This window comes from Leptodactylus fuscus, chromosome 5 (genome assembly GCF_031893055.1).
Source record: "Leptodactylus fuscus isolate aLepFus1 chromosome 5, aLepFus1.hap2, whole genome shotgun sequence".
NCBI classification, from domain to species: Eukaryota; Metazoa; Chordata; class Amphibia; order Anura; family Leptodactylidae; genus Leptodactylus; species Leptodactylus fuscus.
Genome location: NC_134269.1, coordinates 12,121,967 through 12,149,487, shown reverse-complemented (window position 1 = coordinate 12,149,487; position 27,521 = coordinate 12,121,967). Strand labels below are relative to the sequence as shown.

Sequence of the window (27,521 nt, the reverse complement as noted above, 5' to 3'; positions counted from 1 at the left end):
TACATCTGCGAAAACTTTGGTCCTGCACTGCCCCGAAATGCAATTCAAACAGTACACTACCTTACAGGAACTAAACTCTATGTGTTGTAGAGGATTAGACCTTTCCAAATTCCCTCTCTGGAACCTCAGCTCAGACCTTTCTCTGTTCCTAAGGCAAGCGGTTGATCACAGAGTCCTAGCCCACAGCTCAGTCAGAACTTTAGAGTCCTAAATCTAGATTAAAGCTCCAGCTCTAAAAGTGGAAATTCCAGTAGACGCTTGAGAATGTACTTGCATGAGCTGTGATGGCCGAGTGGTTAAGGCGTTGGACTTGAAATCCAATGGGGTCTCCCCGCACAGGTTCAAATCCTGTTCACAGCGGAGTCTTTTAAATGCTTCAAGAGATCCGACCTTCTAGAAAACAAAATAACGTCGACTTGAAAAGTGAGAAAATGCTGACTAGGGAAAATCAAAAAAGTCATTCATCTCTGCCTCTCTGCTCTTACCCTAACCCATAATCCAATCAAGGAGAGGTTGAAAATTGCAGCAACTCATGTAACAACTCTGGAAGTCAGCTGACAAAGCTGGATGTCGGCCATATTTCTCCTCCAAGCTTCCTGTAAACAAAGAACTCTAAGTATCACGTTTATTCTGGATTTCTCCTGTTATGTTTACAACTGTTTGCTTGTTTGTCCTCTTTTACGTGCCTTTACTTTTTATATATAGAGAACACTGAACCCTTTAGGTATGAAATTGTTAAATTTAAGGACACTTTGTGTTTGCTCTATGAACCCATGGCCTTTTTGAAGTGTGTTTGCATCTGACTGCTGGATGCGATAAATGTGTGTCTGGGATTCCTATTGCTCCCGATTTTGAATCCAGTCAGGGGTTTCCTGCAGCGTGTACTTGGAGGGATGTGAGGACTGAGTTGGGGTGCAATTTAGGCTCAATTTCCAGTCAGAGTGAGTGAGGGAGTAAGTTGACCCTTGAAAGCCGCACCCAATTCACGTGCTAGTATGGCTCGTACGTGACCATACCTGTCTCTGTCTGACGGCCAAGCACCTTCGGCAAGAGGCTTTCCCAACGGTTTTGTGCCTTGTCTTCGAAGACCGGAAACAGTTAGCCCAACTCCAGATTTCCGTCAAGCCCCTTAAACTGTACGTTCCAAACCACACCAATTATTTTCAGACTGGGGTGTGCTGTGATGGCCGAGTGGTTAAGGCGTTGGACTCGAAATCCAATGGGGTCTCCCCGCACAGGTTCAAATCCTGTTCACAACGGAGTCTTTTGTACTGATAAACAGATCACACCTTCCAGAAAGCTGTAAAGTCAACTTTCTCTTTAAGAAAAATGCAAAACCTAACATTCAAATAAAAGAAGGAAAGCCCTTCAATCATCAACACTTTGGTCCTACAATATCCTATAATCCAACCCAAACAGAATGCAATCTTAAAAGAACGACACTCTATGCGTTGTAGAGGATTAGGCGCTTCCAACTTCCCTCTCGAAAACCTCAGCTCAGACTCGTCTCTGTCGGAAAGGCAACCGTTTGTTCAAAGAGCCCCACCCTGCAGATCAGTCAATAAAACAAATTCTAAATCTAGATTAAAGCCCCAGCTCTAAACTAGAAATTCTAGAAGAGGTTTTAGAAAAGCTCAGAAGATGTGTTAGCTGTGATGGCCGAGTGGTTAAGGCGTTGGACTTGAAATCCAATGGGGTCCCCCCGCACAGGTTCAAATCCTGTTCACAGCGTAGTGTTTTGTGTGGATAAAGAGATCAAGCCTTCCAGAAAACTAGAAAGCCAACTTTAAGAAAAAGGCAAAACTAAAAAACGGTAACAGAAAAGGAAAGCCCTACATCTGCGAAAACTTTGGTCCTGCACTGCCCCGGAATGCAATTCAAACAGTACACTACCTTACAGGAACTAAACTCTATGTGTTGTAGAGGATTAGACCTTTCCAAATTCCCTCTCTGGAACCTCAGCTCAGACCCTTCTGTGTTCCTAAGGCAAGCGGTTGATCACAGAGTCCTAGCCCACAGCTCAGTCAGAACTTTAGAGTCTTAAATCTAGATTAAAGCTCCAGCTCTAAAAGTGGAAATTCCAGTAGACGCTTGAGAATGTACTTGCATGAGCTGTGATGGCCGAGTGGTTAAGGCGTTGGACTTGAAATCCAATGGGGTCTCCCCGCACAGGTTCAAATCCTGTTCACAGCGGAGTCTTTTAAATGCTTCAAGAGATCCGACCTTCTAGAAAACAAAATAACGTTGACTTGAAAAGTGAGAAAATGCTGACTAGGGAAAATCAAAAAAGTCATTCATCTCTGCCTCTCTGCTCTTACCCTAACCCATTATCCAATCAAGGAGAGGTTGAAAATTGCAGCAACTCATGTAACAACTCTGGAAGTCAGCTGACAAAGCTGGATGTCGGCCATATTTCTCCTCCAAGCTTCCTGTAAACAAAGAACTCTAAGTATCACGTTTATTCTGGATTTCTCCTGTTATGTTTACAACTGTTTGCTTGTTTGTCCTCTTTTACTTGCCTTTACTTTTTATATATAGAGAACACTGAACCCTTTAGGTATGAAATTGTTAAATTTAAGGACACTTTGTGTTTGCTCTATGAACCCATGGCCTTTTTGAAGTGTGTTTGCATCTGACTGCTGGATGCGATAAATGTGTGTCTGGGATTCCTATTGCTCCCGATTTTGAATCCAGTCAGGGGTTTCCTGCAGCGTGTACTTGGAGGGATGTGAGGACTGAGTTGGGGTGCAATTTAGGCTCAATTTGCAGTCAGAGTGAGTGAGGGAGTAAGTTGACCCTTGAAAGCCGCACCCAATTCACGTGCTAGTATGGCTCGTACGTGACCATACCTGTCTCTGTCTGACGGCCAAGCACTTTCGGCAAGAGGCTTTCCCAACGGTTTTGTGCCTTGTCTTCGAAGACCGGAAACAGTTAGCCCAACTCCAGATTTCCGTCAAGCCCCTTAAACTGTACGTTCCAAACCACACCAATTATTTTCAGACTGGGGTGTGCTGTGATGGCCGAGTGGTTAAGGCGTTGGACTCGAAATCCAATGGGGTCTCCCCGCACAGGTTCAAATCCTGTTCACAGCGGAGTCTTTTGTACTGATAAAGAGATCACACCTTCCAGAAATCTGTAAAGTCAACTTTCTCTTTAAGAAAAATGCAAAACCTAACATTCAAATAAAAGAAGGAAAGCCCTTCAATCATCAACACTTTGGTCCTACAATATCCTATAATCCAACCCAAACAGAATGCAATCTTAAAAGAACGACAATCTATGCGTTGTAGAGGATTAGGCGCTTCCAACTTCCCTCTCGAAAACCTCAGCTCAGACTCGTCTCTGTCGGAAAGGCAACCGTTTGTTCAAAGAGCCCCACCCCGCAGATCAGTCAATAAAACAAATTCTAAATCTAGATTAAAGCCCCAGCTCTAAACTAGAAATTCTAGAAGAGGTTTTAGAAAAGCTCAGAAGATGTGTTAGTTGTGATGGCCGAGTGGTTAAGGCGTTGGACTTGAAATCCCATGGGGTCTCCCCGCACAGGTTCACAATCCTGTTCACAGCGTAGTGTTTTGTGTGGATAAAGAGATCAAGCCTTCCAGAAAACTAGAAAGCCAACTTTAAGAAAAAGGCAAAACTAAAAAACGGTAAAAGAAAAGGAAAGCCCTACATCTGCGAAAACTTTGGTCCTGCACTGCCCCGGAATGCAATTCAAACAGTACACTACCTTACAGGAACTAAACTCTATGTGTTGTAGAGGATTAGACCTTTCCAAATTTCCTCTCTGGAACCTCAGCTCAGACCCTTCTGTGTTCCTAAGGCAAGCGGTTGATCACAGAGTCCTAGCCCACAGCTCAGTCAGAACTTTAGAGTCCTAAATCTAGATTAAAGCTCCAGCTCTAAAAGTGGAAATTCCAGTAGACGCTTGAGAATGTACTTGCATGAGCTGTGATGGCCGAGTGATTAAGGCGTTGGACTTGGAATCCAATGGGGTCTCCCCGCACAGGTTCAAATCCTGTTCACAGCGGAGTCTTTTAAATGCTTCAAGAGATCCGACCTTCTAGAAAACAAAATAACGTCGACTTGAAAAGTGAGAAAATGCTGACTAGGGAAAATCAAAAAAGTCATTCATCTCTGCCTCTCTGCTCTTACCCTAACCCATAATCCAATCAAGGAGAGGTTGAAAATTGCAGCAACTCATGTAACAACTCTGGAAGTCAGCTGACAAAGCTGGATGTCAGCCATATTTCTCCTCCAAGCTTCCTGTAAACAAAGAACTCTAAGTATCACGTTTATTCTGGATTTCTCCTGTTATGTTTACAACTGTTTGCTTGTTTGTCCTCTTTTACTTGCCTTTACTTTTTATATATAGAGAACACTGAACCCTTTAGGTATGAAATTGTTACATTTAAGGACACTTTGTGTTTGCTCTATGAACCCATGGCCTTTTTGAAGTGTGTTTGCATCTGACTGCTGGATGCGATAATGTGTGTCTGGGATTCCTATTGCTCCCGATTTTGAATCCAGTCAGGGGTTTCCTGCAGCGTGTACTTGGAGGGATGTGAGGACTGAGTTGGGGTGCAATTTAGGCTCAATTTGCAGTCAGAGTGAGTGAGGGAGTAAGTTGACCCTTGAAAGCCGCACCCAATTCACGTGCTAGTATGGCTCGTACGTGACCATACCTGTCTCTGTCTGACGGCCAAGCACCTTCGGCAAGAGGCTTTCCCAACGGTTTTGTGCCTTGTCTTCGAAGACCGGAAACAGTTAGCCCAACTCCAGATTTCCGTCAAGCCCCTTAAACTGTACATTCCAAACCACACCAATTATTTTCAGACTGGGGTGTGCTGTGATGGCCGAGTGGTTAAGGCGTTGGACTCGAAATCCAATGGGGTCTCCCCGCACAGGTTCAAATCCTGTTCACAGCGGAGTCTTTTGTACTGATAAACAGATCACACCTTCCAGAAAGCTGTAAAGTCAACTTTCTCTTTAAGAAAAATGCAAAACCTAACATTCAAATAAAAGAAGGAAAGCCCTTCAATCATCAACACTTTGGTCCTACAATATCCTATAATCCAACCCAAACAGAATGCAATCTTAAAAGAACGACACTCTATGCGTTGTAGAGGATTAGGCTCTTCCAACTTCCCTCTCGAAAACCTCAGCTCAGACTCGTCTCTGTCGGAAAGGCAACCGTTTGTTCAAAGAGCCCCACCCCGCAGATCAGTCAATAAAACAAATTCTAAATCTATATTAAAGCCCCAGCTCTAAACTAGAAATTCTAGAAGAGGTTTTAGAAAAGCTCAGAAGATGTGTTAGCTGTGATGGCCGAGTGGTTAAGGCGTTGGACTTGAAATCCAATGGGGTCTCCCCGCACAGGTTCAAATCCTGTTCACAGCATAGTGTTTTGTGTGGATAAAGAGATCAAGCCTTCCAGGAAACTAGAAAGCCAACTTTAAGAAAAAGGCAAAACTAAAAAACGGTAACAGAAAAGGAAAGCCCTACATCTGCCAAAACTTTGGTCCTGCCCTGCCCCGCAATGCAATTCAAACAGTACACTACCTTACAGGAACTAAACTCTATGTGTTGTAGAGGATTAGACCTTTCCAATTCCCTCTCTGGAACCTCAGCTCAGACCCTTCTCTGTTCCTAAGGCAAGCGGTTGATCACAGAGTCCTAGCCCACAGCTCAGTCAGAACTTTAGAGTCCTAAATCTAGATTAAAGCTCCAGCTTTAAAAGTGGAAATTCCAGTAGACGCTTGAGAATGTACTTGCATGAGCTGTGATGGCCGAGTGGTTAAGGCGTTGGACTTGAAATCCAATGGGGTCTCCCCGCACAGGTTCAAATCCTGTTCACAGCGGAGTCTTTTAAATGCTTCAAGAGATCCGACCTTCTAGAAAACAAAATAACGTCGACTTGAAAAGTGAGAAAATGCTGACTAGGGAAAATCAAAAAAGTCATTCATCTCTGCCTCTCTGCTCTTACCCTAACCCATAATCCAATCAAGGAGAGGTTGAAAATTGCAGCAACTCATGTAACAACTCTGGAAGTCAGCTGACAAAGCTGGATGTCGGCCATATTTCTCCTCCAAGCTTCCTGTAAACAAAGAACTCTAAGTATCACGTTTATTCTGGATTTCTCCTGTTATGTTTACAACTGTTTGCTTGTTTGTCCTCTTTTACTTGCCTTTACTTTTTATATATAGAGAACACTGAACCCTTTAGGTATGAAATTGTTAAATTTAAGGACACTTTGTGTTTGCTCTATGAACCCATGGCCTTTTTGAAGTGTGTTTGCATCTGACTGCTGGATGCGATAAATGTGTGTCGGGGTTTCCTATTGCTCCCGATTTTGAATCCAGTCAGGGGTTTCCTGCAGCGTGTACTTGGAGGGATGTGAGGACTGAGTTGGGGTGCAATTTAGGCTCAATTTGCAGTCAGAGTTAGTGAGGGAGTAAGTTGACCCTTGAAAGCCGCACCCAATTCACGTGCTAGTATGGCTCGTACGTGACCATACCTGTCTCTGTCTGTCGGCCAAGCACCTTCGGCAAGAGGCTTTCCCAACGGTTTTGTGCCTTGTCTTCGAAGACCGGAAACAGTTAGCCCAACTCCAGATTTCCATCAAGCCCCTTAAACTGTACATTTCAAACCATACCAATTATTTTCAGGCTGGGGTGTGCTGTGATGGCTGAGAGGTTAAGGCGTTGGACTCGAAATCCAATGGGGTCTCCCCGCACAGGTTCAAATCCTGTTCACAGCGGAGACTTTTGTACTGATAAACAGATCACACCTTCCAGAAAGCTGTAAAGTCAACTTTCTCTTTAAGAAAAATGCAAAACCTAACATTCAAATAAAAGAAGGAAAGTCCTTCAATCAACAACACTTTGGTCCTACAATATCCTATAATCCAACCCAAACAGAATGCAATCTTAAAAGAACGACAATCTATGCGTTGTAGAGGATTAGGCGCTTCCAACTTCCCTCTCGAAAACCTCAGCTCAGACTCATCTCTGTCGGAAAGGCAACCGTTTGTTCAAAGAGCCCCACCCCGCAGATCAGTCAATAAAACAAATTCTAAATCTAGATTAAAGCCCCAGCTCTAAACTAGAAATTCTAGAAGAGGTTTTAGAAAAGCTCAGAAGATGTGTTAGCTGTGATGGCCGAGTGGTTAAGGCGTTGGACTTGAAATCCAATGGGGTCTCCCCGCACAGGTTCAAATCCTGTTCACAGCATAGTGTTTTGTGTGGATAAAGAGATCAAGCCTTCCAGGAAACTAGAAAGCCAACTTTAAGAAAAAGGCAAAACTAAAAAACGGTAACAGAAAAGGAAAGCCCTACATCTGCCAAAACTTTGGTCCTGCCCTGCCCCGCAATGCAATTCAAACAGTACACTACCTTACAGGAACTAAACTCTATGTGTTGTAGAGGATTAGACCTTTCCAATTCCCTCTCTGGAACCTCAGCTCAGACCCTTCTCTGTTCCTAAGGCAAGCGGTTGATCACAGAGTCCTAGCCCACAGCTCAGTCAGAACTTTAGAGTCCTAAATCTAGATTAAAGCTCCAGCTTTAAAAGTGGAAATTCCAGTAGACGCTTGAGAATGTACTTGCATGAGCTGTGATGGCCGAGTGGTTAAGGCGTTGGACTTGAAATCCAATGGGGTCTCCCCGCACAGGTTCAAATCCTGTTCACAGCGGAGTCTTTTAAATGCTTCAAGAGATCCGACCTTCTAGAAAACAAAATAACGTCGACTTGAAAAGTGAGAAAATGCTGACTAGGGAAAATCAAAAAAGTCATTCATCTCTGCCTCTCTGCTCTTACCCTAACCCATAATCCAATCAAGGAGAGGTTGAAAATTGCAGCAACTCATGTAACAACTCTGGAAGTCAGCTGACAAAGCTGGATGTCGGCCATATTTCTCCTCCAAGCTTCCTGTAAACAAAGAACTCTAAGTATCACGTTTATTCTGGATTTCTCCTGTTATGTTTACAACTGTTTGCTTGTTTGTCCTCTTTTACTTGCCTTTACTTTTTATATATAGAGAACACTGAACCCTTTAGGTATGAAATTGTTAAATTTAAGGACACTTTGTGTTTGCTCTATGAACCCATGGCCTTTTTGAAGTGTGTTTGCATCTGACTGCTGGATGCGATAAATGTGTGTCGGGGATTCCTATTGCTCCCGATTTTGAATCCAGTCAGGGGTTTCCTGCAGCGTGTACTTGGAGGGATGTGAGGACTGAGTTGGGGTGCAATTTAGGCTCAATTTGCAGTCAGAGTTAGTGAGGGAGTAAGTTGACCCTTGAAAGCCGCACCCAATTCACGTGCTAGTATGGCTCGTACGTGACCATACCTGTCTCTGTCTGTCGGCCAAGCACCTTCGGCAAGAGGCTTTCCCAACGGTTTTGTGCCTTGTCTTCGAAGACCGGAAACAGTTAGCCCAACTCCAGATTTCCATCAAGCCCCTTAAACTGTACATTTCAAACCATACCAATTATTTTAAGGCTGGGGTGTGCTGTGATGGCCGAGAGGTTAAGGCGTTGGACTCGAAATCCAATGGGGTCTCCCCGCACAGGTTCAAATCCTGTTCACAGCGGAGACTTTTGTACTGATAAACAGATCACACCTTCCAGAAAGCTGTAAAGTCAACTTTCTCTTTAAGAAAAATGCAAAACCTAACATTCAAATAAAAGAAGGAAAGTCCTTCAATCAACAACACTTTGGTCCTACAATATCCTATAATCCAACCCAAACAGAATGCAATCTTAAAAGAACGACAATCTATGCGTTGTAGAGGATTAGGCGCTTCCAACTTCCCTCTCGAAAACCTCAGCTCAGACTCATCTCTGTCGGAAAGGCAACCGTTTGTTCAAAGAGCCCCACCCCGCAGATCAGTCAATAAAACAAATTCTAAATCTAGATTAAAGCCCCAGCTCTAAACTAGAAATTCTAGAAGAGGTTTTAGAAAAGCTCAGAAGATGTGTTAGCTGTGATGGCCGAGTGGTTAAGGCGTTGGACTTGAAATCCAATGGGGTCTCCCCGCACAGGTTTAAATCCTGTTCACAGCGTAGTGTTTTGTGTGGATAAAGAGATCAAGCCTTCCAGAAAACTAGAAAGCCAACTTTAAGAAAAAGGCAAAACTAAAAAACGGTAACAGAAAAGGAAAGCCCTACATCTGCGAAATCTTTGGTCCTGCCCTGCCCCGGAATGCAATTCAAACAGTACACTACCTTACAGGAACTAAACTCTATGTGTTGTAGAGGATTAGACCTTTCCAAATTCCCTCTCTGGAACCTCAGCTCAGACCCTTCTCTGTTCCTAAGGCAAGCGGTTGATCACAGAGTCCTAGCCAACAGCTCAGTCAGAACTTTAGAGTCCTAAATCTAGATTAAAGCTCCAGCTCTAAAAGTGGAAATTCCAGTAGACGCTTGAGAACATACTTGCATGAGCTGTGATGGCCGAGTGGTTAAGGCGTTGGACTTGAAATCCAATGGGGTCTCCCCGCACAGGTTCAAATCCTGTTCACAGCGGCGTCTTTTAAATGCTTCAAGAGATCCGACCTTCTAGAAAACAAAATAACGTCGACTTGAAAAGTGAGAAAATGCTGACTAGGGAAAATCAAAAAAGTCATTCATCTCTGCCTCTCTGCTCTTACCCTAACCCATAATCCAATCAAGGAGAGGTTGAAAATTGCAGCAACTCATGTAACAACTCTGGAAGTCAGCTGACAAAGCTGGATGTCGGCCATATTTCTCCTCCAAGCTTCCTGTAAACAAAGAACTCTAAGTATCACGTTTATTCTGGATTTCTCCTGTTATGTTTACAACTGTTTGCTTGTTTGTCCTCTTTTACTTGCCTTTACTTTTTATATATAGAGAACACTGAACCCTTTAGGTATGAAATTGTTAAATTTAAGGACACTTTGTGTTTGCTCTATGAACCCATGGCCTTTTTGAAGTGTGTTTGCATCTGACTGCTGGATGCGATAAATGTGTGTCTGGGATTCCTATTGCTCCCGATTTTGAATCCAGTCAGGGGTTTCCTGCAGCGTGTACTTGGAGGGATGTGAGGACTGAGTTGGGGTGCAATTTAGGCTCAATTTCCAGTCAGAGTGAGTGAGGGAGTAAGTTGACCCTTGAAAGCCGCACCCAATTCACGTGCTAGTATGGCTCGTACGTGACCATACCTGTCTCTGTCTGTCGGCCAAGCACCGTCGGCAAGAGGCTTTCCCAACGGTTTTGTGCCTTGTCTTCGAAGACCGGAAACAGTTAGCCCAACTCCAGATTTCCGTCAAGCCCCTTAAACTGTACGTTCCAAACCACACCAATTATTTTCAGATTGGGGTGTGCTGTGATGGCCGAGTGGTTAAGGCGTTGGACTCGAAATCCAATGGGGTCTCCCCGCACAGATTCAAATCCTGTTCACAGCGGAGTCTTTTGTACTGATAAACAGATCACACCTTCCAGAAAGCTGTAAAGTCAACTTTCTCTTTAAGAAAAATGCAAAACCTAACATTCAAATAAAAGAAGGAAAGCCCTTCAATCATCAACACTTTGGTCCTACAATATCCTATAATCCAACCCAAACAGAATGCAATCTTAAAAGAACGACACTCTATGCGTTGTAGAGGATTAGGCGCTTCCAACTTCCCTCTCGAAAACCTCAGCTCAGACTCGTCTCTGTCGGAAAGGCAACCGTTTGTTCAAAGAGCCCCACCCCGCAGATCAGTCAATAAAACAAATTCTAAATCTAGATTAAAGCCCCAGCTCTAAACTAGAAATTCTAGAAGAGGTTTTAGAAAAGCTCAGAAGATGTGTTAGCTGTGATGGCCGAGTGGTTAAGGCGTTGGACTTGAAATCCAATGGGGTCTCCCCGCACAGGTTCAAATCCTGTTCACAGCGTAGTGTTTTGTGTGGATAAAGAGATCAAGCCTTCCAGAAAACTAGAAAGCCAACTTTAAGAAAAAGGCAAAACTAAAAAACGGTAACAGAAAAGGAAAGCCCTACATCTGCGAAAACTTTGGTCCTGCACTGCCCCGGAATGCAATTCAAACAGTACACTACCTTACAGGAACTAAACTCTATGTGTTGTAGAGGATTAGACCTTTCCAAATTCCCTCTCTGGAACCTCAGCTCAGACCCTTCTGTGTTCCTAAGGCAAGCGGTTGATCACAGAGTCCTAGCCCACAGCTCAGTCAGAACTTTAGAGTCTTAAATCTAGATTAAAGCTCCAGCTCTAAAAGTGGAAATTCCAGTAGACGCTTGAGAATGTACTTGCATGAGCTGTGATGGCCGAGTGGTTAAGGCGTTGGACTTGAAATCCACTGGGGTCTCCCCGCACAGGTTCAAATCCTGTTCACAGCGGAGTCTTTTAAATGCTTCAAGAGATCCGACCTTCTAGAAAACAAAATAACGTCGACTTGAAAAGTGAGAAAATGCTGACTAGGGAAAATCAAAAAAGTCATTCATCTCTGCCTCTCTGCTCTTACCCTAACCCATAATCCAATCAAGGAGAGGTTGAAAATTGCAGCAACTCATGTAACAACTCTGGAAGTCAGCTGACAAAGCTGGATGTCGGCCATATTTCTCCTCCAAGCTTCCTGTAAACAAAGAACTCTAAGTATCACGTTTATTCTGGATTTCTCCTGTTATGTTTACAACTGTTTGCTTGTTTGTCCTCTTTTACTTGCCTTTACTTTTTATATATAGAGAACACTGAACCCTTTAGGTATGAAATTGTTAAATTTAAGGACACTTTGTGTTTGCTCTATGAACCCATGGCCTTTTTGAAGTGTGTTTGCATCTGACTGCTGGATGCGATAAATGTGTGTCGGGGATTCCTATTGCTCCCGATTTTGAATCCAGTCAGGGGTTTCCTGCAGCGTCTACTTGGAGGGATGTGAGGACTGAGTTGGGGTGCAATTTAGGCTCAATTTGCAGTCAGAGTGAGTGAGGGAGTAAGTTGACCCTTGAAAGCCGCACCCAATTCACGTGCTAGTATGGCTCGTACGTGACCATACCTGTCTCTGTCTGACGGCCAAGCACCTTCGGCAAGAGGCTTTCCCAACGGTTTTGTGCCTTGTCTTCGAAGACCGGAAACAGTTAGCCCAACTCCAGATTTCCGTCAAGCCCCTTAAACTGTACGTTCCAAACCACACCAATTATTTTCAGATTGGGGTGTGCTGTGATGGCCGAGTGGTTAAGGCGTTGGACTCGAAATCCAATGGGGTCTCCCCGCACAGATTCAAATCCTGTTCACAGCGGAGTCTTTTGTACTGATAAACAGATCACACCTTCCAGAAAGCTGTAAAGTCAACTTTCTCTTTAAGAAAAATGCAAAACCTAACATTCAAATAAAAGAAGGAAAGCCCTTCAATCATCAACACTTTGGTCCTACAATATCCTATAATCCAACCCAAACAGAATGCAATCTTAAAAGAACGACACTCTATGCGTTGTAGAGGATTAGGCGCTTCCAACTTCCCTCTCGAAAACCTCAGCTCAGACTCGTCTCTGTCGGAAAGGCAACCGTTTGTTCAAAGAGCCCCACCCCGCAGATCAGTCAATAAAACAAATTCTAAATCTAGATTAAAGCCCCAGCTCTAAACTAGAAATTCTAGAAGAGGTTTTAGAAAAGCTCAGAAGATGTGTTAGCTGTGATGGCCGAGTGGTTAAGGCGTTGGACTTGAAATCCAATGGGGTCTCCCCGCACAGGTTCAAATCCTGTTCACAGCGTAGTGTTTTGTGTGGATAAAGAGATCAAGCCTTCCAGAAAACTAGAAAGCCAACTTTAAGAAAAAGGCAAAACTAAAAAACGGTAACAAAAAAGGAAAGCCCTACATCTGCGAAAACTTTGGTCCTGCACTGCCCCGGAATGCAATTCAAACAGTACACTACCTTACAGGAACTAAACTCTATGTGTTGTAGAGGATTAGACCTTTCCAAATTCCCTCTCTGGAACCTCAGCTCAGACCCTTCTGTGTTCCTAAGGCAAGCGGTTGATCACAGAGTCCTAGCCCACAGCTCAGTCAGAACTTTAGAGTCTTAAATCTAGATTAAAGCTCCAGCTCTAAAAGTGGAAATTCCAGTAGACGCTTGAGAATGTACTTGCATGAGCTGTGATGGCCGAGTGGTTAAGGCGTTGGACTTGAAATCCAATGGGGTCTCCCCGCACAGGTTCAAATCCTGTTCACAGCGGAGTCTTTTAAATGCTTCAAGAGATCCGACCTTCTAGAAAACAAAATAACGTCGACTTGAAAAGTGAGAAAATGCTGACTAGGGAAAATCAAAAAAGTCATTCATCTCTGCCTCTCTGCTCTTACCCTAACCCATAATCCAATCAAGGAGAGGTTGAAAATTGCAGCAACTCATGTAACAACTCTGGAAGTCAGCTGACAAAGCTGGATGTCGGCCATATTTCTCCTCCAAGCTTCCTGTAAACAAAGAACTCTAAGTATCACGTTTATTCTGGATTTCTCCTGTTATGTTTACAACTGTTTGCTTGTTTGTCCTCTTTTACTTGCCTTTACTTTTTATATATAGAGAACACTGAACCCTTTAGGTATGAAATTGTTAAATTTAAGGACACTTTGTGTTTGCTCTATGAACCCATGGCCTTTTTGAAGTGTGTTTGCATCTGACTGCTGGATGCGATAAATGTGTGTCTGGGATTCCTATTGCTCCCGATTTTGAATCCAGTCAGGGGTTTCCTGCAGCGTGTACTTGGAGGGATGTGAGGACTGAGTTGGGGTGCAATTTAGGCTCAATTTGCAGTCAGAGTGAGTGAGGGAGTAAGTTGACCCTTGAAAGCCGCACCCAATTCACGTGCTAGTATGGCTCGTACGTGACCATACCTGTCTCTGTCTGACGGCCAAGCACCTTCGGCAAGAGGCTTTCCCAACGGTTTTGTGCCTTGTCTTCGAAGACCGGAAACAGTTAGCCCAACTCCAGATTTCCGTCAAGCCCCTTAAACTGTACGTTCCAAACCACACCAATTATTTTCAGACTGGGGTGTGCTGTGATGGCCGAGTGGTTAAGGCGTTGGACTCGAAATCCAATGGGGTCTCCCCGCACAGGTTCAAATCCTGTTCACAGCGGAGTCTTTTGTACTGATAAAGAGATCACACCTTCCAGAAAGCTGTAAAGTCAACTTTCTCTTTAAGAAAAATGCAAAACCTAACATTCAAATAAAAGAAGGAAAGCCCTTCAATCATCAACACTTTGGTCCTACAATATCCTATAATCCAACCCAAACAGAATGCAATCTTAAAAGAACGACACTCTATGCGTTGTAGAGGATTAGGCGCTTCCAACTTCACTCTCGAAAACCTCAGCTCAGACTCGTCTCTGTCGGAAAGGCAACCGTTTGTTCAAAGAGCCCCACCCCGCAGATCAGTCAATAAAACAAATTCTAAATCTATATTAAAGCCCCAGCTCTAAACTAGAAATTCTAGAAGAGGTTTTAGAAAAGCTCAGAAGATGTGTTAGCTGTGATGGCCGAGTGGTTAAGGCTTTGGACTTGAAATCCTATGGGGTCTCCCAGCACAGGTTCAAATCCTGTTCACAGCGGAGTGTTTTGTGTGGATAAAGAGATCAAGCCTTCCAGAAAACTAGAAAGCCAACTTTAAGAAAAAGGCAAAACTAAAAAACGGTAACAGAAAAGGAAAGCCCTACATCTGCGAAAACTTTGGTCCTGCACTGCCCCGGAATGCAATTCAAACAGTACACTACCTTACAGGAACTAAACTCTATGTGTTGTAGAGGATTAGACCTTTCCAAATTCCCTCTCTGGAACCTCAGCTCAGACCCTTCTGTGTTCCTAAGGCAAGCGGTTGATCACAGAGTCCTAGCCCACAGCTCAGTCAGAACTTTAGAGTCCTAAATCTAGATTAAAGCTCCAGCTCTAAAAGTGGAAATTCCAGTAGACGCTTGAGAACGTACTTGCATGAGCTGTGATGGCCGAGTGGTTAAGGCGTTGGACTTGAAATCCAATGGGGTCTCCCCGCACAGGTTCAAATCCTGTTCACAGCGGAGTCTTTTAAATGCTTCAAGAGATCCGACCTTCTAGAAAACAAAATAACGTCGACTTGAAAAGTGAGAAAATGCTGACTAGGGAAAATCAAAAAAGTCATTCATCTCTGCCTCTCTGCTCTTACCCTAACCCATAATCCAATCAAAGAGAGGTTGAAAATTGCAGCAACTCATGTAACAACTCTGGAAGTCAGCTGACAAAGCTGGATGTCGGCCATATTTCTCCTCCAAGCTTCCTGTAAACAAAGAACTCTAAGTATCACGTTTATTCTGGATTTCTCCTGTTATGTTTACAACTGTTTGCTTGTTTGTCCTCTTTTACTTGCCTTTACTTTTTATATATAGAGAACACTGAACCCTTTAGGTATGAAATTGTTAAATTTAAGGACACTTTGTGTTTGCTCTATGAACCCATGGCCTTTTTGAAGTGTGTTTGCATCTGACTGCTGGATGCGATAAATGTGTGTCTGGGATTCCTATTGCTCCCGATTTTGAATCCAGTCAGGGGTTTCCTGCAGCGTGTACTTGGAGGGATGTGAGGACTGAGTTGGGGTGCAATTTAGGCTCAATTTGCAGTCAGAGTGAGTGAGGGAGTAAGTTGACCCTTGAAAGCCGCACCCAATTCACGTGCTAGTATGGCTCGTACGTGACCATACCTGTCTCTGTCTGTCGGCCAAGCACCTTCGGCAAGAGGCTTTCCCAACGGTTTTGTGCCTTGTCTTCGAAGACCGGAAACAGTTAGCCCAACTCCAGATTTCCGTCAAGCCCCTTAAACTGTACGTTCCAAACCACACCAATTATTTTCAGATTGGGGTGTGCTGTGATGGCCGAGTGGTTAAGGCGTTGGACTCGAAATCCAATGGGGTCTCCCCGCACAGATTCAAATCCTGTTCACAGCGGAGTCTTTTGTACTGATAAACAGATCACACCTTCCAGAAAGCTGTAAAGTCAACTTTCTCTTTAAGAAAAATGCAAAACCTAACATTCAAATAAAAGAAGGAAAGCCCTTCAATCATCAACACTTTGGTCCTACAATATCCTATAATCCAACCCAAACAGAATGCAATCTTAAAAGAACGACACTCTATGCGTTGTAGAGGATTAGGCGCTTCCAACTTCCCTCTCGAAAACCTCAGCTCAGACTCGTCTCTGTCGGAAAGGCAACCGTTTGTTCAAAGAGCCCCACCCCGCAGATCAGTCAATAAAACAAATTCTAAATCTAGATTAAAGCCCCAGCTCTAAACTAGAAATTCTAGAAGAGGTTTTAGAAAAGCTCAGAAGATGTGTTAGCTGTGATGGCCGAGTGGTTAAGGCGTTGGACTTGAAATCCAATGGGGTCTCCCCGCACAGGTTCAAATCCTGTTCACAGCGTAGTGTTTTGTGTGGATAAAGAGATCAAGCCTTCCAGAAAACTAGAAAGCCAACTTTAAGAAAAAGGCAAAACTAAAAAACGGTAACAAAAAAGGAAAGCCCTACATCTGCGAAAACTTTGGTCCTGCACTGCCCCGGAATGCAATTCAAACAGTACACTACCTTACAGGAACTAAACTCTATGTGTTGTAGAGGATTAGACCTTTCCAAATTCCCTCTCTGGAACCTCAGCTCAGACCCTTCTGTGTTCCTAAGGCAAGCGGTTGATCACAGAGTCCTAGCCCACAGCTCAGTCAGAACTTTAGAGTCTTAAATCTAGATTAAAGCTCCAGCTCTAAAAGTGGAAATTCCAGTAGACGCTTGAGAATGTACTTGCATGAGCTGTGATGGCCGAGTGGTTAAGGCGTTGGACTTGAAATCCTATGGGGTCTCCCCGCACAGGTTCAAATCCTGTTCACAGCGGAGTCTTTTGTACTGATAAACAGATCACACCTTCCAGAAAGCTGTAAAGTCAACTTTCTCTTTAAGAAAAATGCAAAACCTAACATTCAAATAAAAGAAGGAAAGCCCTTCAATCATCAACACTTTGGTCCTACAATATCCTATAATCCAACCCAAACAGAATGCAATCTTAAAAGAACGACACTCTATGCGTTGTAGAGGATTAGGCTCTTCCAACTTCCCTCTCGAAAACCTCAGCTCAGACTCGTCTCTGTCGGAAAGGCAACCTGTCACGGAGCGAAGGTATATGTCTTCCTCCGGAAGGTCTTTTGAATCAACACGGACGCAAGAGGTCGGGAGACAACAGCAATTTATTGTAATCCACAAAGTTAGTAGCCGGCGGCGGTCACATCAACCGTAATAACAATAAGTCCACAGAAGTCACAATCCAATGATAACTTTGGTTCCTTGGTCCTGTAACTAAGTCCTGGCTCTCTGCAGAGCTGTGCACAGGCCGGCTAACACATACTAACTGCAAGCTACAACTATATACTAAACTGTTACTTCCTCTATCTGTGGGTGGGAAGGGCTGAGTCACAGATCCTTCCCCCCTCACCTATACCAAGGAGAGCAGACTCCCTGTCTACTATGGACAATGCACCGTCCAACATCTTCTTGGAGACACTGATCAGATTATCTCCACCCATTGTCCTCACTGGTCCTCACTAGTTAGAGGTATTTGCATACAATGTGCTAACACACTAGACCCTAATCAGCCAACTACACATTGATGTATATAACAGGTTAGAGAATACATTCCACATGAAATATATATTACACATTGCCTATAGTATAGACTCTAACCATCCCGTGACAACCCCTCCCCCTCTCAAAACATGTGCATGACACAATTGGCCTACACAGGTAAATTGGGGAATGCACATCAGTCTCTATAGCTCATATTTCCTCCTGCCGGGATAACCCATCTGCGTTCTGGTGTTGGTTCCCTCGGCGGTACTGAATGGTAAAGTTGTAGAGTTGAAGGGCTGGCATCTGGCAAAAAATCCGGTCGATCCATGTTGGCGTCTCTCTGAGCTTGGCTTCGGGTCACTGCTCCCACAAAGTGGCACTGTAGATTTCCAACATCGTTGCCTAACAGAACATCGGCCGGCAGCCCGCTCATCACACCAATTGTGCATCGTTTTGGTCCATAACCATAGTCGAGTTCCACGGTAGCTTTAGGAATACGTTTCCGAGTACCTCCTGCCAACTCGATAGAAAGGCCAGGGCCCTCCTCTAGGGCCTCGGGTCGAACCACTCGGGGGTCCGCTACCGTTAGGAAAGCTCCCGAGTCCCGGAATCCAACAACTGTTCGGCCATCCAGTAGGACCTCCTGCAAGTGCTTCCTCTGAAGGTTTGCGGGATGTGTGGCGGAAGGCTGAATCCCATAGACCCCTGGAGGTGGAACAGATGGGTCATTCATGGAGTCATCTGGAAATGGGGCCAAACTTTCAGTCCTAGGGGTGGTTCCCAGGTAGTGAATAGGCCGGGATGCCACGGTGGCCCGTGCCCCCATGTTAACAGGGCAACTAGCTTGCAAATGTCCAGGCCGCCCGCACCCAAAACATCTGCGCTCTAGCATTCTTCCAGTAGGTCGTTGTCTAGGGACAGGGTTGTTCATAGCTGGAGGCCGATGGGCTGGGGCAGGGGTAGAGGGGGAATTGTAATCCTGAGGCCGGGCACGAAAGGTGGGTGGCTGGATGAAGGGTGTCTGGCGGACTGTGGTAGTTTTCCGCTCCTCTGCAAACAACCTCTTCCACTGCGGCTTGATGGTCAGGCCCTCATCTGCAAGGGAAGCAGCTTGCTCCACTGTGGCTGGGTTCCGTTCCAGCACCCACTCACGGATCTCAGCGGGGCACTGGGAAAAGAACTGTTCCTTAAGTATGACTTGGAGGATCTTATCGACTGTGACAGCCTCCTCTCCTTCTAGCCAGCGCTTGCATGCTTGCTTCAACTTGTGGGCGAACATGTGGAAGGAGCTTCCCCCATTGTAAGACAAAGAGCGGAACTGAACTCGGTAGGTCTCTGGAGTGACGGCATAATACTTCTGCACCGCTCTTTTAATGGCCTCATAGTCCCGCTGATCACTAGGGTCCATGGCTCTGAGAGCTTCCGCAGCCCCATCTCGTAGGTGCCCCACCAGATACCGGACCCAATCCTTCTCTGGGACTTCCATCAGGTGGCACTGGTGTTCGAAGTCCTGAAAATATCCATCAACATCCCCAGCCGCTTCATCAAAGGTCTTGAAGTGTTTATGGGAGACATATGGTGGTTCTCTCACTGTTGGGCTGGGGGCCGACGTTTGATTATAATTCCGCGTAGTTATCTCAGCCATTCGCATTTCATGCGCCATTCTTTCCTTTTCATGCGCCATTCTCTGTTCCTCCTTCTCCGTTTCCTGAGCCCTCTGTAATGCTCTACTCCTTTGCTCTGCAGTTGCTCCTAGCCCCAGCACTGCCAATTCCTCCTCATACAAAACAACCCATCTGCTCTTTTGGGTCTGTACCTGCCACTCCCGTATCTCTACTGTCTCCTGGGGGCAGCCCTCCTCATGGTCGCTTTGCAGGGTCATCTCCTCCAGTGCCTCGATCAGTTGATCTTTCGTTCTTCCCTGGTAACTCAGGTTTAGTTCCCGGGCCCTTACTTGTAGACGTGCCATAGTCCAGTTCCTGTATTCTGAGGTTGTGGCTCCATTAATCGCTGGGCTGCTGTAGTCCATCTCGCTGTCCGCTGTTGATCCCACTGCTGCCACCAGTTGTCACGGAGCGAAGGTATATGTCTTCCTCCGGAAGGTCTTTTGAATCAACACGGACGCAAGAGGTCGGGAGACAACAGCAATTTATTGTAATCCACAAAGTTAGTAGCCGGCGGCGGTCACATCAACCGTAATAACAATAAGTCCACAGAAGTCACAATCCAATGATAACTTTGGTTCCTTGGTCCTGTAACTAAGTCCTGGCTCTCTGCAGAGCTGTGCACAGGCCGGCTAACACATACTAACTGCAAGCTACAACTATATACTAAACTGTTACTTCCTCTATCTGTGGGTGGGAAGGGCTGAGTCACAGATCCTTCCCCCCTCACCTATACCAAGGAGAGCAGACTCCCTGTCTACTATGGACAATGCACCGTCCAACATCTTCTTGGAGACACTGATCAGATTATCTCCACCCATTGTCCTCACTGGTCCTCACTAGTTAGAGGTATTTGCATACAATGTGCTAACACACTAGACCCTAATCAGCCAACTACACATTGATGTATATAACAGGTTAGAGAATACATTCCACATGAAATATATATTACACATTGCCTATAGTATAGACTCTAACCATCCCGTGACAACCGGGATGGTTAGAGTCTATACTATAGGCAATGTGTAATATATATTTCATGTGGAATGTATTCTCTAACCTGTTATATACATCAATGTGTAGTTGGCTGATTAGGGTCTAGTGTGTTAGCACATTGTATGCAAATACCTCTAACTAGTGAGGACCATAGAGGACTTGGGTGTAGTAAGATGGCGGCGGCCGCGGCACTGGGTGGAGTGACGCACTTCCGGTGAGGGGCCCACTAGTCCTGAGTGTGCTGCGCGGTGAGTCAGTGAGAGCCGGAGCGGCAGCGGGAAGACATGGCGGAGACAGACAGCTGGGAGGCGGAAGACTTTGAACCAGAAGAACCTGTTCGAAAAGGGGAGTCAATAACGGCAAAAGATCGCTGGGAAGGAGAAGATGAAGATGATGATGTTAAGGATAACTGGGATGATGAAGAGGAAGCGGAAAATAAAGAACCTGAAAAATTAGCTGAACAGAAGGTTCCTGAAAAGAAAAAATTACAGGAAAAAATAAAAGAAAAAGAGAAAATTGCAAAAAAGAAACAAGAGGAATTGAAAAAGAGGTTAGAGAATACATTCCACATGAAATATATATTACACATTGCCTATAGTATAGACTCTAACCATCCCGTGACACAACCGTTTGTTCAAAGAGCCCCACCCCGCAGATCAGTCAATAAAACAAATTCTAAATCTAGATTAAAGCCCCAGCTCTAAACTAGAAATTCTAGAAGAGGTTTTAGAAAAGCTCAGAAGATGTGTTAGCTGTGATGGCCGAGTGGTTAAGGCGTTGGACTTGAAATCCAACGGGGTCTCCCCGCACAGGTTCCAATCCTGTTCACAGCGTAGTGTTTTGTGTGGATAAAGAGATCAAGCCTTCCAGAAAACTAGAAAGCCAACTTTAAGAAAAAGGCAAAACTAAAAAACGGTAACAGAAAAGGAAAGCCCTACATCTGCGAAAACTTTGGTCCTGCACTGCCCCGGAATGCAATTCAAACAGTACACTACCTTACAGGAACTAAACTCTATGTGTTGTAGAGGATTAGACCTTTCCAAATTCCCTCTCTGGAACCTCAGCTCAGACCCTTCTGTGTTCCTAAGGCAAGCGGTTGATCACAGAGTCCTAGCCCACAGCTCAGTCAGAACTTTAGAGTCCTAAATCTAGATTAAAGCTCCAGCTCTAAAAGTGGAAATTCCAGTAGACGCTTGAGAATGTACTTGCATGAGCTGTGATGGCCGAGTGGTTAAGGCGTTGGACTTGAAATCCAATGGGGTCTCCCCGCACAGGTTCAAATCCTGTTCACAGCGGAGTCTTTTAAATGCTTCAAGAGATCCGACCTTCTAGAAAACAAAATAACGTCGACTTGAAAAGTGAGAAAATGCTGACTAGGGAAAATCAAAAAAGTCATTCATCTCTGCCTCTCTGCTCTTACCCTAACCCATAATCCAATCAAGGAGAGGTTGAAAATTGCAGCAACTCATGTAACAACTCTGGAAGTCAGCTGACAAAGCTGGATGTCGGCCATATTTCTCCTCCAAGCTTCCTGTAAACAAAGAACTCTAAGTATAACGTTTATTCTGGATTTCTCCTGTTATGTTTACAACTGTTTGCTTGTTTGTCCTCTTTTACTTGCCTTTACTTTTTATATATAGAGACCACTGAACCCTTTAGGTATGAAATTGTTAAATTTAAGGACACTTTGTGTTTGCTCTATGAACCCATGGCCTTTTTGAAGTGTGTTTGCATCTGACTGCTGGATGCGATAAATGTGTGTCTGGGATTCCTATTGCTCCCGATTTTGAATCCAGTCAGGGGTTTCCTGCAGCGTCTACTTGGAGGGATGTGAGGACTGAGTTGGGGTGCAATTTAGGCTCAATTTGCAGTCAGAGTGAGTGAGGGAGTAAGTTGACCCTTGAAAGCCGCACCCAATTCACGTGCTAGTATGGCTCGTACGTGACCATACCTGTCTCTGTCTGTCGGCCAAGCACCTTCGGCAAGAGGCTTTCCCAACGGTTTTGTGCCTTGTCTTCGAAGACCGGAAACAGTTAGCCCAACTCCAGATTTCCGTCAAGCCCCTTAAACTGTACGTTCCAAATCACACCAATTATTTTCAGATTGGGGTGTGCTGTGATGGCCGAGTGGTTAAGGCGTTGGACTCGAAATCCAATGGGGTTTCCCCGCACAGGTTCAAATCCTGTTCACAGCGGAGTCTTTTGTACTGATAAACAGATCACACCTTCCAGAAAGCTGTAAAGTCAACTTTCTCTTTAAGAAAAATGCAAAACCTAACATTCAAATAAAAGAAGGAAAGCCCTTCAATCATCAACACTTTGGTCCTACAATATCCTATAATCCAACCCAAACAGAATGCAATCTTAAAAGAACGACACTCTATGCGTTGTAGAGGATTAGGCGCTTCCAACTTCCCTCTCGAAAACCTCAGCTCAGACTCGTCTCTGTCGGAAAGGCAACCGTTTGTTCAAAGAGCCCCACCCCGCAGATCAGTCAATAAAACAAATTCTAAATCTAGATTAAAGCCCCAGCTCTAAACTAGAAATTCTAGAAGAGGTTTTAGAAAAGCTCAGAAGATGTGTTAGCTGTGATGGCCGAGTGGTTAAGGCGTTGGACTTGAAATCCAATGGGGTCTCCCCGCACAGGTTCATAATCCTGTTCACAGTGTAGTGTTTTGTGTGGATAAAGAGATCAAGCCTTCCAGAAAACTAGAAAGCCAACTTTAAGAAAAAGGCAAAACTAAAAAACGGTAACAGAAAAGGAAAGCCCTACATCTGCGAAAACTTTGGTCCTGCACTGCCCCGGAATGCAATTCAAACAGTACACTACCTTACAGGAACTAAACTCTAGGTGTTGTAGAGGATTAGACCTTTCCAAATTCCCTCTCTGGAACCTCAGCTCAGACCCTTCTGTGTTCCTAAGGCAAGCGGTTGATCACAGAGTCCTAGCCCACAGCTCAGTCAGAACTTTAGAGTCTTAAATCTAGATTAAAGCTCCAGCTCTAAAAGTGGAAATTCCAGTAGACGCTTGAGAATGTACTTGCATGAGCTGTGATGGCCGAGTGGTTAAGGCGTTGGACTTGAAATCCAATGGGGTCTCCCCGCACAGGTTCAAATCCTGTTCACAGCGGAGTCTTTTAAATGCTTCAAGAGATCCGACCTTCTAGAAAACAAAATAACGTCGACTTGAAAAGTGAGAAAATGCTGACTAGGGAAAATCAAAAAAGTCATTCATCTCTGCCTCTCTGCTCTTACCCTAACCCATAATCCAATCAAGGAGAGGTTGAAAATTGCAGCAACTCATGTAACAACTCTGGAAGTCAGCTGACAAAGCTGGATGTCGGCCATATTTCTCCTCCAAGCTTCCTGTAAACAAAGAACTCTAAGTATCACGTTTATTCTGGATTTCTCCTGTTATGTTTACAACTGTTTGCTTGTTTGTCCTCTTTTACTTGCCTTTACTTTTTATATATAGAGAACACTGAACCCTTTAGGTATGAAACTGTTACATTTAAGGACACTTTGTGTTTGCTCTATGAACCCATGGCCTTTTTGAAGTGTGTTTGCATCTGACTGCTGGATGCGATAATGTGTGTCTGGGATTTCTATTGCTCCCGATTTTGAATCCAGTCAGGGGTTTCCTGCAGCGTGTACTTGGAGGGATGTGAGGACTGAGTTGGGGTGCAATTTAGGCTCAATTTGCAGTCAGAGTTAGTGAGGGAGTAAGTTGACCCTTGAAAGCCGCACCCAATTCACGTGCTAGTATGGCTCGTACGTGACCATACCTGTCTCTGTCTGACGGCCAAGCACCTTCGGCAAGAGGCTTTCCCAACGGTTTTGTGCCTTGTCTTCGAAGACCGGAAACAGTTAGCCCAACTCCAGATTTCCATCAAGCCCCTTAAACTGTACATTTCAAACCACACCAATTATTTTCAGGCTGGGGTGTGCTGTGATGGCCGAGTGGTTAAGGCGTTGGACTCGAAATCCAATGGGGTCTCCCCGCACAGGTTCAAATCCTGTTCACAGCGGAGTCTTTTGTACTGATAAAGAGATCACACCTTCCAGAAAGCTGTAAAGTCAACTTTCTCTTTAAGAAAAATGCAAAACCTAACATTCAAATAAAAGAAGGAAAGTCCTTCAATCAACAACACTTTGGTCCTACAATATCCTATAATCCAACCCAAACAGAATGCAATCTTAAAAGAACGACAATCTATGCGTTGTAGAGGATTAGGCGCTTCCAACTTCCCTCTCGAAAACCTCAGCTCAGACTCGTTTCTGTCGGAAAGGCAACCGTTTGTTCAAAGAGCCCCACCCCGCAGATCAGTTAATAAAACAAATTCTAAATCTAGATTAAAGCCCCAGCTCTAAACTAGAAATTCTAGAAGAGGTTTTAGAAAAGCTCAGAAGATGTGTTAGCTGTGATGACCGAGGGGTTAAGGCGTTGGACTTGAAATCCAATGGGGTCTCCCCGCACAGGTTCAAATCCTGTTCACAGCGTAGTGTTTTGTGTGGATAAAGAGATCAAGCCTTCCAGAAAACTAGACAGCCAACTTTAAGAAAAAGGCAAAACTAAAAAACGGTAAAAGAAAAGGAAAGCCCTACATCTGCGAAAACTTTGGTCCTGCCCTGCCCCGGAATGCAATTCAAACAGTACACTACCTTACAGGAACTAAACTCTATGTGTTGTAGAGGATTAGACCTTTCCAAATTCCCTCTCTGGAAACTCAGCTCAGACCCTTCTCTGTTCCTAAGGCAAGCGGTTGATCACAGAGTCCTAGCCCACAGCTCAGTCAGAACTTTAGAGTCCTAAATCTAGATTAAAGCTCCAGCTCTAAAAGTGGAAATTCCAGTAGACGCTTGAGAACGTACTTGCATGAGCTGTGATGGCCGAGTGGTTAAGGCGTTGGACTTGAAATCCAATGGGGTCTCCCCGCACAGATTCAAATCCTGTTCACAGCGGAGTCTTTTAAATGCTTCAAGAGATCCGACCTTCTAGAAAACAAAATAACGTCGACTTGAAAAGTGAGAAAATGCTGACTAGGGAAAATCAAAAAAGTCATTCATCTCTGCCTCTCTGCTCTTACCCTAACCCATAATCCAATCAAGGAGAGGTTGAAAATTGCAGCAACTCATGTAACAACTCTGGAAGTCAGCTGACAAAGCTGGATGTCGACCATATTTCTCCTCCAAGCTTCCTGTAACCAAAGAACTCTAAGTATCACGTTTATTCTGGATTTCTCCTGTTATGTTTACAACTGTTTGCTTGTTTGTCCTCTTTTACTTGCCTTTACTTTTTATATATAGAGAACACTGAACCCTTTAGGTATGAAATTGTTAAATTTAAGGACACTTTGTGTTTGCTCTATGAACCCATGGCCTTTTTGAAGTGTGTTTGCATCTGACTGCTGGATGCGATAATGTGTGTCTGGGATTTCTATTGCTCCCGATTTTGAATCCAGTCAGGGGTTTCCTGCAGCGTGTACTTGGAGGGATGTGAGGACTGAGTTGGGGTGCAATTTAGGCTCAATTTGCAGTCAGAGTGAGTGAGGGAGTAAGTTGACCCTTGAAAGCCGCACCCAATTCACGTGCTAGTATGGCTCGTACGTGACCATACCTGTCTCTGTCTGTCGGCCAAGCACCTTCGGCAAGAGGCTTTCCCAACGGTTTTGTGCCTTGTCTTCGAAGACCGGAAACAGTTAGCCCAACTCCAGATTTCCGTCAAGCCCCTTAAACTGTACGTTCCAAACCACACCAATTATTTTCAGACTGGGGTGTGCTGTGATGGCCGAGTGGTTAAGGTGTTGGACTCGAAATCCAATGGGGTCTCCCCGCACAGGTTCAAATCCTGTTCACAGCGGAGTCTTTTGTACTGATAAACAGATCACACCTTCCAGAAAGCTGTAAAGTCAACTTTCTCTTTAAGAAAAATGCAAAACCTAACTTTCAAATAAAAGAAGGAAAGCCCTTCAATCATCAACATTTTGGTCCTACAATATCCTATAATCCAACCCAAACAGAATGCAATCTTAAAAGAACGACAATCTATGCGTTGTAGAGGATTAGGCGCTTCCAACTTCCCTCTCGAAAACCTCAGCTCAGACTCGTCTCTGTCGGAAAGGCAACCGTTTGTTCAAAGAGCCCCACCCCGCAGATCAGTCAATAAAACAAATTCTAAATCTAGATTAAAGCCCCAGCTCTAAACTAGAAATTCTAGAAGAGGTTTTAGAAAAGCTCAGAAGATGTGTTAGCTGTGATGGCCGAGTGGTTAAGGCGTTGGACTTGAAATCCAATGGGGTCTCCCCGCACAGGTTCAAATCCTGTTCACAGCGTAGTGTTTTCTGTGGATAAAGAGATCAAGCCTTCCAGAAAACTAGAAAGCCAAATTTAAGAAAAAGGCAAAACTAAAAAACGGTAAAAGAAAAGGAAAGCCCTACATCTGCGAAAACTTTGGTCCTGCCCTGCCCCGGAATGCAATTCAAACAGTACACTACCTTACAGGAACTAAACTCTATGTGTTGTAGAGGATTAGACCTTTCCAAATTCCCTCTCTGGAACCTCAGCTCAGACCCTTCTGTGTTCCTAAGGCAAGCGGTTGATCACAGAGTCCTAGCCCACAGCTCAGTCAGAACTTTAGAGTCCTAAATCTAGATTAAAGCTCCAGCTCTAAAAGTGGAAATTCCAGTAGACGCTTGAGAATGTACTTGCATGAGCTGTGATGGCCGAGTGGTTAAGGCGTTGGACTTGAAATCCAATGGGGTCTCCCCGCACAGGTTCAAATCCTGTTCACAGCGGAGTCTTTTAAATGCTTCAAGAGATCCGACCTTCTAGAAAACAAAATAACGTCGACTTGAAAAGTGAGAAAATGCTGACTAGGGAAAATCAAAAAAGTCATTCATCTCTGCCTCTCTGCTCTTACCCTAACCCATAATCCAATCAAGGAGAGGTTGAAAATTGCAGCAACTCATGTAACAACTCTGGAAGTCAGCTGACAAAGCTGGATGTCGGCCATATTTCTCCTCCAAGCTTCCTGTAAACAAAGAACTCTAAGTATCACGTTTATTCTGGATTTCTCCTGTTATGTTTACAACTGTTTGCTTGTTTGTCCTCTTTTACTTGCCTTTACTTTTTATATATAGAGAACACTGAACCCTTTAGGTATGAAATTGTTAAATTTAAGGACACTTTGTCTTTGCTCTATGAACCCATGGCCTTTTTGAAGTGTGTTTGCATCTGACTGCTGGATGCGATAAATGTGTGTCTGGGATTCCTATTGCT

At 44.4% G+C, this 27,521-nt stretch overlaps 39 non-coding genes across 39 annotated transcripts; all 39 read left to right on the top strand.

The window, feature by feature from the left end:
• The first annotated feature begins 278 nt into the window (after positions 1-278).
• TRNAS-UGA (transfer RNA serine (anticodon UGA)) lies at positions 279-360 on the top strand. Its single transcript has one exon. It is a non-coding gene; the product is annotated as a tRNA-Ser (tRNA).
• Positions 361-1,177: 817 nt separating this feature from the next.
• Positions 1,178-1,259, top strand: TRNAS-CGA (transfer RNA serine (anticodon CGA)). The gene has a single exon. It is a non-coding gene; the product is annotated as a tRNA-Ser (tRNA).
• Positions 1,260-1,649: 390 nt separating this feature from the next.
• TRNAS-UGA (transfer RNA serine (anticodon UGA)) lies at positions 1,650-1,731 on the top strand. The gene has a single exon. It is a non-coding gene; the product is annotated as a tRNA-Ser (tRNA).
• A 380-nt stretch (positions 1,732-2,111) lies between these two features.
• TRNAS-UGA (transfer RNA serine (anticodon UGA)) lies at positions 2,112-2,193 on the top strand. Its single transcript has one exon. It is a non-coding gene; the product is annotated as a tRNA-Ser (tRNA).
• An 817-nt stretch (positions 2,194-3,010) lies between these two features.
• On the top strand, positions 3,011-3,092 carry TRNAS-CGA (transfer RNA serine (anticodon CGA)). Its single transcript has one exon. It is a non-coding gene; the product is annotated as a tRNA-Ser (tRNA).
• Positions 3,093-3,482: 390 nt separating this feature from the next.
• On the top strand, positions 3,483-3,565 carry TRNAS-UGA (transfer RNA serine (anticodon UGA)). The gene has a single exon. It is a non-coding gene; the product is annotated as a tRNA-Ser (tRNA).
• A 380-nt stretch (positions 3,566-3,945) lies between these two features.
• TRNAP-UGG (transfer RNA proline (anticodon UGG)) lies at positions 3,946-4,027 on the top strand. Its single transcript has one exon. It is a non-coding gene; the product is annotated as a tRNA-Pro (tRNA).
• An 816-nt stretch (positions 4,028-4,843) lies between these two features.
• On the top strand, positions 4,844-4,925 carry TRNAS-CGA (transfer RNA serine (anticodon CGA)). The gene has a single exon. It is a non-coding gene; the product is annotated as a tRNA-Ser (tRNA).
• Positions 4,926-5,315: 390 nt separating this feature from the next.
• On the top strand, positions 5,316-5,397 carry TRNAS-UGA (transfer RNA serine (anticodon UGA)). The gene has a single exon. It is a non-coding gene; the product is annotated as a tRNA-Ser (tRNA).
• A 379-nt stretch (positions 5,398-5,776) lies between these two features.
• Positions 5,777-5,858, top strand: TRNAS-UGA (transfer RNA serine (anticodon UGA)). The gene has a single exon. It is a non-coding gene; the product is annotated as a tRNA-Ser (tRNA).
• Positions 5,859-6,675: 817 nt separating this feature from the next.
• On the top strand, positions 6,676-6,757 carry TRNAS-CGA (transfer RNA serine (anticodon CGA)). Its single transcript has one exon. It is a non-coding gene; the product is annotated as a tRNA-Ser (tRNA).
• Positions 6,758-7,147: 390 nt separating this feature from the next.
• TRNAS-UGA (transfer RNA serine (anticodon UGA)) lies at positions 7,148-7,229 on the top strand. The gene has a single exon. It is a non-coding gene; the product is annotated as a tRNA-Ser (tRNA).
• Positions 7,230-7,608: 379 nt separating this feature from the next.
• Positions 7,609-7,690, top strand: TRNAS-UGA (transfer RNA serine (anticodon UGA)). Its single transcript has one exon. It is a non-coding gene; the product is annotated as a tRNA-Ser (tRNA).
• An 817-nt stretch (positions 7,691-8,507) lies between these two features.
• Positions 8,508-8,589, top strand: TRNAS-CGA (transfer RNA serine (anticodon CGA)). The gene has a single exon. It is a non-coding gene; the product is annotated as a tRNA-Ser (tRNA).
• A 390-nt stretch (positions 8,590-8,979) lies between these two features.
• TRNAS-UGA (transfer RNA serine (anticodon UGA)) lies at positions 8,980-9,061 on the top strand. Its single transcript has one exon. It is a non-coding gene; the product is annotated as a tRNA-Ser (tRNA).
• A 380-nt stretch (positions 9,062-9,441) lies between these two features.
• On the top strand, positions 9,442-9,523 carry TRNAS-UGA (transfer RNA serine (anticodon UGA)). Its single transcript has one exon. It is a non-coding gene; the product is annotated as a tRNA-Ser (tRNA).
• An 817-nt stretch (positions 9,524-10,340) lies between these two features.
• On the top strand, positions 10,341-10,422 carry TRNAS-CGA (transfer RNA serine (anticodon CGA)). Its single transcript has one exon. It is a non-coding gene; the product is annotated as a tRNA-Ser (tRNA).
• A 390-nt stretch (positions 10,423-10,812) lies between these two features.
• TRNAS-UGA (transfer RNA serine (anticodon UGA)) lies at positions 10,813-10,894 on the top strand. Its single transcript has one exon. It is a non-coding gene; the product is annotated as a tRNA-Ser (tRNA).
• Positions 10,895-11,274: 380 nt separating this feature from the next.
• On the top strand, positions 11,275-11,356 carry TRNAS-UGA (transfer RNA serine (anticodon UGA)). The gene has a single exon. It is a non-coding gene; the product is annotated as a tRNA-Ser (tRNA).
• Positions 11,357-12,173: 817 nt separating this feature from the next.
• TRNAS-CGA (transfer RNA serine (anticodon CGA)) lies at positions 12,174-12,255 on the top strand. The gene has a single exon. It is a non-coding gene; the product is annotated as a tRNA-Ser (tRNA).
• A 390-nt stretch (positions 12,256-12,645) lies between these two features.
• TRNAS-UGA (transfer RNA serine (anticodon UGA)) lies at positions 12,646-12,727 on the top strand. Its single transcript has one exon. It is a non-coding gene; the product is annotated as a tRNA-Ser (tRNA).
• A 380-nt stretch (positions 12,728-13,107) lies between these two features.
• On the top strand, positions 13,108-13,189 carry TRNAS-UGA (transfer RNA serine (anticodon UGA)). The gene has a single exon. It is a non-coding gene; the product is annotated as a tRNA-Ser (tRNA).
• Positions 13,190-14,006: 817 nt separating this feature from the next.
• TRNAS-CGA (transfer RNA serine (anticodon CGA)) lies at positions 14,007-14,088 on the top strand. Its single transcript has one exon. It is a non-coding gene; the product is annotated as a tRNA-Ser (tRNA).
• Positions 14,089-14,478: 390 nt separating this feature from the next.
• Positions 14,479-14,560, top strand: TRNAS-UGA (transfer RNA serine (anticodon UGA)). Its single transcript has one exon. It is a non-coding gene; the product is annotated as a tRNA-Ser (tRNA).
• Positions 14,561-14,940: 380 nt separating this feature from the next.
• On the top strand, positions 14,941-15,022 carry TRNAS-UGA (transfer RNA serine (anticodon UGA)). Its single transcript has one exon. It is a non-coding gene; the product is annotated as a tRNA-Ser (tRNA).
• Positions 15,023-15,839: 817 nt separating this feature from the next.
• TRNAS-CGA (transfer RNA serine (anticodon CGA)) lies at positions 15,840-15,921 on the top strand. Its single transcript has one exon. It is a non-coding gene; the product is annotated as a tRNA-Ser (tRNA).
• A 390-nt stretch (positions 15,922-16,311) lies between these two features.
• Positions 16,312-16,393, top strand: TRNAS-UGA (transfer RNA serine (anticodon UGA)). The gene has a single exon. It is a non-coding gene; the product is annotated as a tRNA-Ser (tRNA).
• A 380-nt stretch (positions 16,394-16,773) lies between these two features.
• Positions 16,774-16,855, top strand: TRNAS-UGA (transfer RNA serine (anticodon UGA)). The gene has a single exon. It is a non-coding gene; the product is annotated as a tRNA-Ser (tRNA).
• A 4,140-nt stretch (positions 16,856-20,995) lies between these two features.
• On the top strand, positions 20,996-21,077 carry TRNAS-UGA (transfer RNA serine (anticodon UGA)). The gene has a single exon. It is a non-coding gene; the product is annotated as a tRNA-Ser (tRNA).
• A 380-nt stretch (positions 21,078-21,457) lies between these two features.
• Positions 21,458-21,539, top strand: TRNAS-UGA (transfer RNA serine (anticodon UGA)). The gene has a single exon. It is a non-coding gene; the product is annotated as a tRNA-Ser (tRNA).
• Positions 21,540-22,356: 817 nt separating this feature from the next.
• TRNAS-CGA (transfer RNA serine (anticodon CGA)) lies at positions 22,357-22,438 on the top strand. The gene has a single exon. It is a non-coding gene; the product is annotated as a tRNA-Ser (tRNA).
• A 390-nt stretch (positions 22,439-22,828) lies between these two features.
• On the top strand, positions 22,829-22,911 carry TRNAS-UGA (transfer RNA serine (anticodon UGA)). Its single transcript has one exon. It is a non-coding gene; the product is annotated as a tRNA-Ser (tRNA).
• Positions 22,912-23,291: 380 nt separating this feature from the next.
• Positions 23,292-23,373, top strand: TRNAS-UGA (transfer RNA serine (anticodon UGA)). The gene has a single exon. It is a non-coding gene; the product is annotated as a tRNA-Ser (tRNA).
• An 816-nt stretch (positions 23,374-24,189) lies between these two features.
• TRNAS-CGA (transfer RNA serine (anticodon CGA)) lies at positions 24,190-24,271 on the top strand. The gene has a single exon. It is a non-coding gene; the product is annotated as a tRNA-Ser (tRNA).
• Positions 24,272-24,661: 390 nt separating this feature from the next.
• Positions 24,662-24,743, top strand: TRNAS-UGA (transfer RNA serine (anticodon UGA)). The gene has a single exon. It is a non-coding gene; the product is annotated as a tRNA-Ser (tRNA).
• A 380-nt stretch (positions 24,744-25,123) lies between these two features.
• TRNAS-UGA (transfer RNA serine (anticodon UGA)) lies at positions 25,124-25,205 on the top strand. The gene has a single exon. It is a non-coding gene; the product is annotated as a tRNA-Ser (tRNA).
• Positions 25,206-26,021: 816 nt separating this feature from the next.
• Positions 26,022-26,103, top strand: TRNAS-CGA (transfer RNA serine (anticodon CGA)). Its single transcript has one exon. It is a non-coding gene; the product is annotated as a tRNA-Ser (tRNA).
• A 390-nt stretch (positions 26,104-26,493) lies between these two features.
• Positions 26,494-26,575, top strand: TRNAS-UGA (transfer RNA serine (anticodon UGA)). Its single transcript has one exon. It is a non-coding gene; the product is annotated as a tRNA-Ser (tRNA).
• Positions 26,576-26,955: 380 nt separating this feature from the next.
• TRNAS-UGA (transfer RNA serine (anticodon UGA)) lies at positions 26,956-27,037 on the top strand. The gene has a single exon. It is a non-coding gene; the product is annotated as a tRNA-Ser (tRNA).
• The last annotated feature ends 484 nt before the right edge of the window (positions 27,038-27,521 follow it).